At 43.8% G+C, this 7419-nt stretch overlaps 1 pseudogene; it reads left to right on the top strand.

Moving 5' to 3' along the window:
- Window positions 1-516: 516 nt before the first annotated feature.
- Window positions 517-5399, top strand: LOC131919803 (POU domain, class 5, transcription factor 1-like; annotated as a pseudogene).
- Window positions 5400-7419: the final 2020 nt, after the last annotated feature.

Below are 7419 nucleotides of genomic sequence, written 5' to 3'. Positions count from 1 at the left end.
AGCTTGCAGAGGGGCGGGCACCTCTTCTAGCCTCCGATGTGTTGGGGTGCTTAACCGAGGTCCCTGCTTCGCGGCTTGAACAGCTTCAATAAACCTTGCTTTTGCATTTTGGTGAGTTCGTATCTGGTGCTCTCTTTAGGGGTCTTGCGCCCAGGGCACAACATTTGTATTTTTGGTTTTTGTGTACACATAGCCAATGTTGAAGTGGTTGTATTTTAAATAGATGTCCAAGTCTAAAAGAAATCTAACTGATCATATTCATAAACCAATAACTCTTTCTACAGAGGATCATGAGAGGGAAAAAGTGTTGGTTTTGTTTGTTTTGAGACAGGGTTTCTCTGTGTAGCTTTGGAACCTGTCCTGGAAATCACTCTGTAGACAGGCTGGCTTTGAACTCACAGAGATCTGCCTGCCTCTGCCTCCTGAGTGCTGTATTAAAAATGTGCGCCACCACCACCTGACGAAAAGGGGGTCTTCAGGGAGGACCCCAGAAGGGGAGAAAAGGGAATTAATAGGATGGATACACATGACATGAAAGAAGATGGGTATGGGAGGGAGGACTGGAGAAGAGGATCAATAAAAACATAGTATATATGTAAGTCTCATAAGGAAGCCTATTATGTGGTATGGTAATTTACAAAACAAATTTTAAAAAGTTGTTAAAAGTTAAGGGTCTAAGTATGCTTGAAGGCACTGGTTTACTGCAATCTCCTCATTTCACAGTGGAGAAATTAATAAAACCAGTAATGATCACATTGCATTTATTGGCAGCTACAGGGGCACAGAGTAATTAGGCAACTAACCAGGTTCCAGGTAAACATGGTGAGCTGGGACTCATCTGTCTTTAGAGTCACTGAACCTTGAAAATAATGACTCACAGCAGGAAAACTGACCATGAGACCCATGGTCTTGTTCCCAAATTCTTCCAACTTTATCATGTTATTTGCTGAGGAGTAAAAGCTACCATGCAAATACTTTATCAGGATTTTTTTAAAATGTGTATGAGTGTTTTGTTTGTATATCTATACCTCCTCATATGTCTGTGAAAACTATTATTTCCCATTTTACTGCTGAAGCTTGGTAGAAACAAAGAATAACCTCAGCATCTCACAAAGAAACACGTTCACCAAGTTCAAATAGCTCAGCAAGGCAATTCTTTTAGTAAAAATGGTGCACCAAAACCAAAGTAGGGTAGCAAGCACACCAGGGCCAAGATGGCTCCTGTCTTTTATTCCAAACATAGGTGGTGACTGAGTCTCATCCCATTGGCAGGAGGGAAGTCTCACTCTGACACAAATGGCCAATCTGCTTGAAGGGAAAGGTTCAAAAAATGAATCCTTTGATTTAAAAATATCTGCCCCCCAAAAAAACTAACTACATTTGACAGGGGAAAAAAAGGTTCTCACGGCAGTTACTAAGAGATTAAATTACTTACTACACACTATCTTCATAGAGCGGCTATTACAAGGTGGAAATTTAGACCTTTAAAGCTGGAGGTAACCAGAACATAAACTGTAAAATTGGAGGTCTGTGATACCATTGCAAAAGTTTAGTGCTGTGTATGCAACCAAGTGGAGAAATGTCTCCTGATGTCATCACAGAGTTGGTGCGAGCGTAGCAGTGAGGGAATGTTCCAGTGGTATAAACAATAATGGGCAGAATGTTTGGCAGAGCCTTGTGAAGATTCTGACAATTTCAATTCCCAAAGTGTGGTCTAGAAGTAGGTAAACACTATTGCTGGTGAGTATGGCAAACTGCATTTCTAAAGGTATACCTAACAAGCGTTCTCATTCCACCCCATAACCAGACTTTGTCTTCCACCCTCACCAGGTGGAGGTGATGGAACAGGAGGGCAGGAGCCAGGCTGGGTGAACCCTTGGAGCTGGCTAAGTTCCCAAGGATCTCCAGCTGGGCCTGGAATTGGGCCAGCACTTGGGCCAGGCTCAGAGCTGTTGGGGGTATCCCCATGTCTGCTACCATCTGAGCTCTGTGGAGGGATGGCATACTGTGGATCTCAGGTTGGAATGGGCCTAATGCTCCAAGTTGGCCTGGAGACTTTGTAGCCTGAGGGCCATACAGGGTCAGAGTGGAGAGCAACTTGTAGAGGGCCTCTCATGATCCATGTACTGTCCACACCAATGCTATGAACCAAGTCCTGGGGAGTCACAGGACATGAAGGCCCTGAAGAAATAGATCATTTTGCAAAGCAGCTGAAGCAGAAGAGGGTCACCCTGGGGTACACTCAGGCTGACATGGTGCTCACCCTGGGTGTCCTCTTTAGAAAGGTGTTCAGCTAGACAACCATTTGCTGCTTTGGGGACCTGCAGCTCAGCTTCAAGAACACATATATGGAGTTTGCTTTCATTGTGGCAAGGTTAACCACTGGGCAAAGAAACTGCCCTTGCCTTTGACTGCTGACAATGTGCTATGCAGACTGGACATGCAGGACACACAGGAAAAAGACTGTTGAACTTTGCCAAAACAAGTCAGGACAGTCCTTCAAAATTCCTGCTTCACAGAAGAGTCTGCCAGATATTCTGTGAGACCCAGAAGAAAGCAACTAACGAACTTTGCCAATTCAAGGCAGGACAGTCCTTCAAATTTTCTGCTTCACTGAAAAGTTTGCCAGATATTCTGGGCCTGTAGGTTGTCCCTTTTTTTTAGTTGTTGCTGCCTTTTAAGCCACAGTTGTCCAAATCAGCAGCTGCAACTCCACTGCTACCAGCAGCAGGTGGGCTGCAAGAGCCACAGCTGGAGGGAATTCTGTTTGCTCAGGCACTCTTTCAAAACTATGAAAAGAACTTAACTAAATCTCTGTCCCTCTAAAGAACTCAAGATTCAAAATTTAGGGTGGAATTCTGCTCCTCCTAGAGGCTGAATAGCAAGTAGCTCACCTCTTCTCCTTGCTCACCTCCTCCAAAAAGCCCCCATGCTTCTTCTTGCCCCTACTTAAAAAAAAAAAAAAAAACAACCCATCTGGCTCCTCCCTATTACTTCCTGTTAGCTAGTTGTTGACTCAGCCTTCTGACCACAATTGAATTTTATTTAATCAAACATATCTTTGCATCATTAAACAAACGTTCCAAAACATAAAAAAAGGTAACACACCTTAAAATAATATTCTACAACACCTGTAGGCTGAAGATGGATGCCCCAATGTTGCAGAGGAACTTTGGGTGACTGTCCAGGCAGCCAAATGTCTGTTGTTAGATAATATTACAGCCTTCTGGGTCTTTGATGGAGTTGAAGACTAGATAGTTATAGTTGCAGTTTTTCTTAGTTATGATGGAAAGTAAATTGTTGGAACCAGCCAACGAGTTAACCAGGTAGCTGGGTGGAGGTGTGCAGTTTGTAGAGACAACAAAGAAGGCAGAGCAGAGGTGAGAGGACTGCCAGTCAATACCGAACAGTGCCTAAGTTTATTTCAGAGCCAGCTTATATACAAACTTGAAGGGCAGAAGTAGAACAGCCTGTGTATAGCTAGATAGTATGTTCCTTTTAATGAGCTAATCATGACTTTCTCACAGCCCTCAAGGAGAGTCTAACATCTAATCAGGACTTTCTCACAGCCCTGGAGCAAGCAAGCCTGAACTCTATTGACTCAGAATAGACAAATTGCTAAATGGTCTTATTAAATAAAAAACATGGAGCCAGATATTGGGTTGAAAACCTGAGACATCAGAGGAATAGGAAAATGTACAAGCCAACCTCACCTCACTGACACCTCAGCTTCCAAAGAGAGACGCTACTTCATGTATACCCAAACCTAAATGTCTTTCTGTTCTGCTATCTCATTTGCTCTCCCTGTCCAGCTACATCACTTCCTCTTCCTGCCCAGTTCTGTCACTTCCTGTCTGTCTGTACAGACCTCCAAACACTTATGGTTAACTAGTGTTGGAATTTAAGGTGTGTGCCACCACGCCTGCTCTGTTCCCAGTGTTGAACTCACAAAGATCCAGACAGATCTCTGTCTCCCAAATGATAGGATTAAAGGCATGTGCTACCATTGCCTGACTTCTATGTTTAATATAGTGGCTGACTTTTCCCTCTGATCTTCAGATAAACTTTATTGGGTTGCACAAATAAAATATCACTATAATAGACTTCAGATTCCAACTGGGAAACTGTCACTTGTGGGCTCCCACAGTAAATTAGGTGTAAAACTTTGGACTCACTAAGATAGGATAGCTAATGCATTATTTTCTCTGAATATGCTAACTACAAATGGACTGAATATTGTAAATGTAGTTCTTACTTGATAACTGTTTTTGTTGTATATAGTTTTACTTATATTTTTATTTAGACAAAAAGGGGGAAATGTACAATATTATTTTAAGATGTTTTAGGTTTGTTTGTGCTGTGGAACATTTGTTTAATGATGCAAAGATGTGTTGCATTCCTTTATGTTGCATTTGTTTAACTCTGTGAAGCTGTGGGTGTAGTGGTGTGGCAGACCAGCCTCCACACTTATTTACCCCAGGACTCCTGAGGAATGAGAAATAAGAGACTTAGTTAGAAGTAGGGGGGAGAGAAACAGAGAAAACACAGGATAGACTCAGGTGGGCCTGGACCCTTATCCAATAGGCCCAGAACTTTATTCCAAAGATCCAGAACCTGTGTCAATTCTGTTCTGTACAGCGAGTTTTTTCCCTTAATAAATCCTTTGCCCTTTAAACAGACTCTGTAGATTTCTTGTTATATGCGATTCTTTGCCTGTCTAAAACACCCCATAGTCTAATAAAGAGCTGAACAGCCAATAGCAAGACAAGAAAAAGGATAGGTGGAGTTGGCATGCAGAGAGAATAAATAGAAGAAATCTGGGAGGAGCAAGAAGAGAGAAGAAGGAAAGAGAGAAGGAGCAAGAAAACAAGAGGCCAGTCACCCAGCCACACAGCCAGCCATGGAGTAAGAGTAGAAGTAAGATATATAGAAGTAAGAAAAGGAAAAAGCCCAGAGGCAAAAGGTAGATGGGATAATTTAAAGTTAAGAAAAGTTGGCAAGAAACAAGCCAAGCTAGGGCTGGGAATTTATAATTAAGAATAAGCCTTCGTGTATTTATTTGTGAGCTGGGTGGCAAGCTCCTCAAAGAGAAAAGAACAAAAACAACAAACAAAAGGAAGCCAACAAGAACATTCAGAAGATATGCAAAGCAGAGCCCCTGCTGCAGGTGGGCAAGAGAAATTGGATGAGCATTGTGGGGGGAACCTAAAGAACATTTCTGTGATGCCTAAAGCCCACCTTGCAGATTGACATCATCATCATCAAGCTTCTTGGGCTAGAAAAGAATGTGGTCCTATTTGGTTCTGTAAGTGTTCTGTAACCTGCACTAGGAGCACGAACAATCAGGCACTGACTATTCCCAACCAGAGGAGTATGAGGCTGCAGGTTCTACTTTTTGAGGGGTCCTGTATCCTTTTCTCTGCCCGCAAGGCCCCATTTTGGTGTCTCCACTCTTTGACGGCTCTGGGATTAAAGTCTTCATTTACTGAGGAGGGACTGAAAGCACAAAGGGTTGGGGGACACAAAGTGTGGGAGGAGGTGATGGAGGGAAGCTTGGATCATGAGCCCATCACTCATCATTTTGTTCTTAAAGAAGCCTGGAACACAATTTAAAAAAAAGTGATGCCAACACACTCCTCCCTTTGAACCTGGATGGAGCTGCAACAGTGGCAGGTAACACTAGGTCTAAAAGGGGACACAGCATTTGCTTGACCAGCTCCACCTAGCACTCAGCTACCATGGTTAGGGAAATTCTAGCAGCTACATGGAGAGGTCAGGTCTGTTATTCCAGGTCTCAACTCCTGATGAGGTCACAACCATTACCCAGTATCACCTGCCAGACCTGTGAGTGAATAAGATTTCAGGTGATTCTAGGCTCCAGCCTTTTTACCACCCTGGCTCGTGATGACCAGAGTAAGACAGGAACTGCCAGGGACTATCCAGCCCTGTTTACAGAATGTCAGAGTAATGAAGTTTGACTACTGTAATGGGAACTCTTATTGGCTTGATGGGAGTTAGACTTACAATGGAAACACATCTCTGGGCATATCTGTCAGCGGTTTTCTAAATTAGATGAACTGAGGTGGGAAGACATACCTTAAATGTTGGTGGCACCAACCCATGGGATGGGATCCTGTAGTGAACAGAAAAGGGGCTGAACAGTGGCATTCGTTATTCTTTGCGTCCTGACTGCAGACTTGGTGTAACCAGATGCTTCCTCAAGCTCCTGCTGCCATAACACCCACCATGATGAATCTGCATCTTGAACTGTAACCCCAGACAAATAATTCCTCGTGGTGTTTTGTCAGGGGTTTGTTGCAGCAACAGGAAAATCAACCAATACAACCACCGACTTGAGTGCTCCGTCCTGGACAATCTGGTAAGAGATAAAGGAATTATTAACCATCAAAATTAGCAAGTCATTACATTAGTTAAAGCATTGCATTTTGAAGTAACAGGTAACTAAAACAACCTACTTCTAATCAACATGATTTTAATTGTTGCAAGCACAACTGGATTTAGACTGAAATATTTAAGAAAGCTTACTTCTTTTATTTTATTTTATTATTTTTTTTAATTAAGAGATTTTCTATTCGTTTTATATACCAACCACAGATTCCCCTGTCTTCCCTCCTCCCACCCCACAGCCTTCCCCTCCAACCCACCTCCCATTCCCACCTCCTCCAAGGCAAGGAAGGGCTCCCATGAGGAGTCAGCAGAGCCTGGTACATTCAGTTGAGGCAGGTCCAAGCCCCTCCTCCCTGCACCAAGGCTGTGCAAAGTGTCTAACCATAGGCACTAGGTTCCAAAAAGCCGGCTCTTGCACTAGGGACAGGTCCTGATCCCACTGCGTGGGGGCCCCCTAAACAGTTCAAGCTAAACAACTGTCTCACTTATCCAGAGGGCCTACTCCAGTACCATGGGGGCTCCTCAGCTATTGGTCCACAGTTCATGTGTTTCCACTAGTTTGGCTAGTTGTCTCTGTGCTCTTTCCAATCATGGTCTCGATATCTCTTGCTCATATGATCCCTCCTCTCTCTCATAGATTAAACTCCTGGAGCTCTGCCTGGGACCCGGCCGTGGATCTCTGCATCTGCTTCCATCAGTCACTGAATGAGGGGTCTATGATGACAGTTAGGGTGTTCGGCCATCCGATCACCAGAGTAGGTCAGCTCAGGCACCCTCTCGACCATTGCCAGTAGTCTATGGTAAGTCATCCTTGTGGATTCCTGGGAACCTCCCTAGCACTCTGCTTCTCCCTATTCTCATGGTGTCTTCATTTATCATGGTATCTCTTTCCTTGCTCTCCCACTCTGTCCCTGTTCCAGCTTAAACCTCCCACTCCCCTAAGCTCTTATTCCCCATCCCTTGCCCTCCATTACCCCTCCACCCCCCAGTTTGCTCATGTAGATCTCATCC

Source organism: Peromyscus eremicus, chromosome 9 (assembly GCF_949786415.1).
Source record: "Peromyscus eremicus chromosome 9, PerEre_H2_v1, whole genome shotgun sequence".
Classification (NCBI taxonomy): domain Eukaryota; kingdom Metazoa; phylum Chordata; class Mammalia; order Rodentia; family Cricetidae; genus Peromyscus; species Peromyscus eremicus.
Note: the sequence above shows the minus strand (reverse complement) of the source record. Positions and strands in the feature narration are given on the sequence as shown.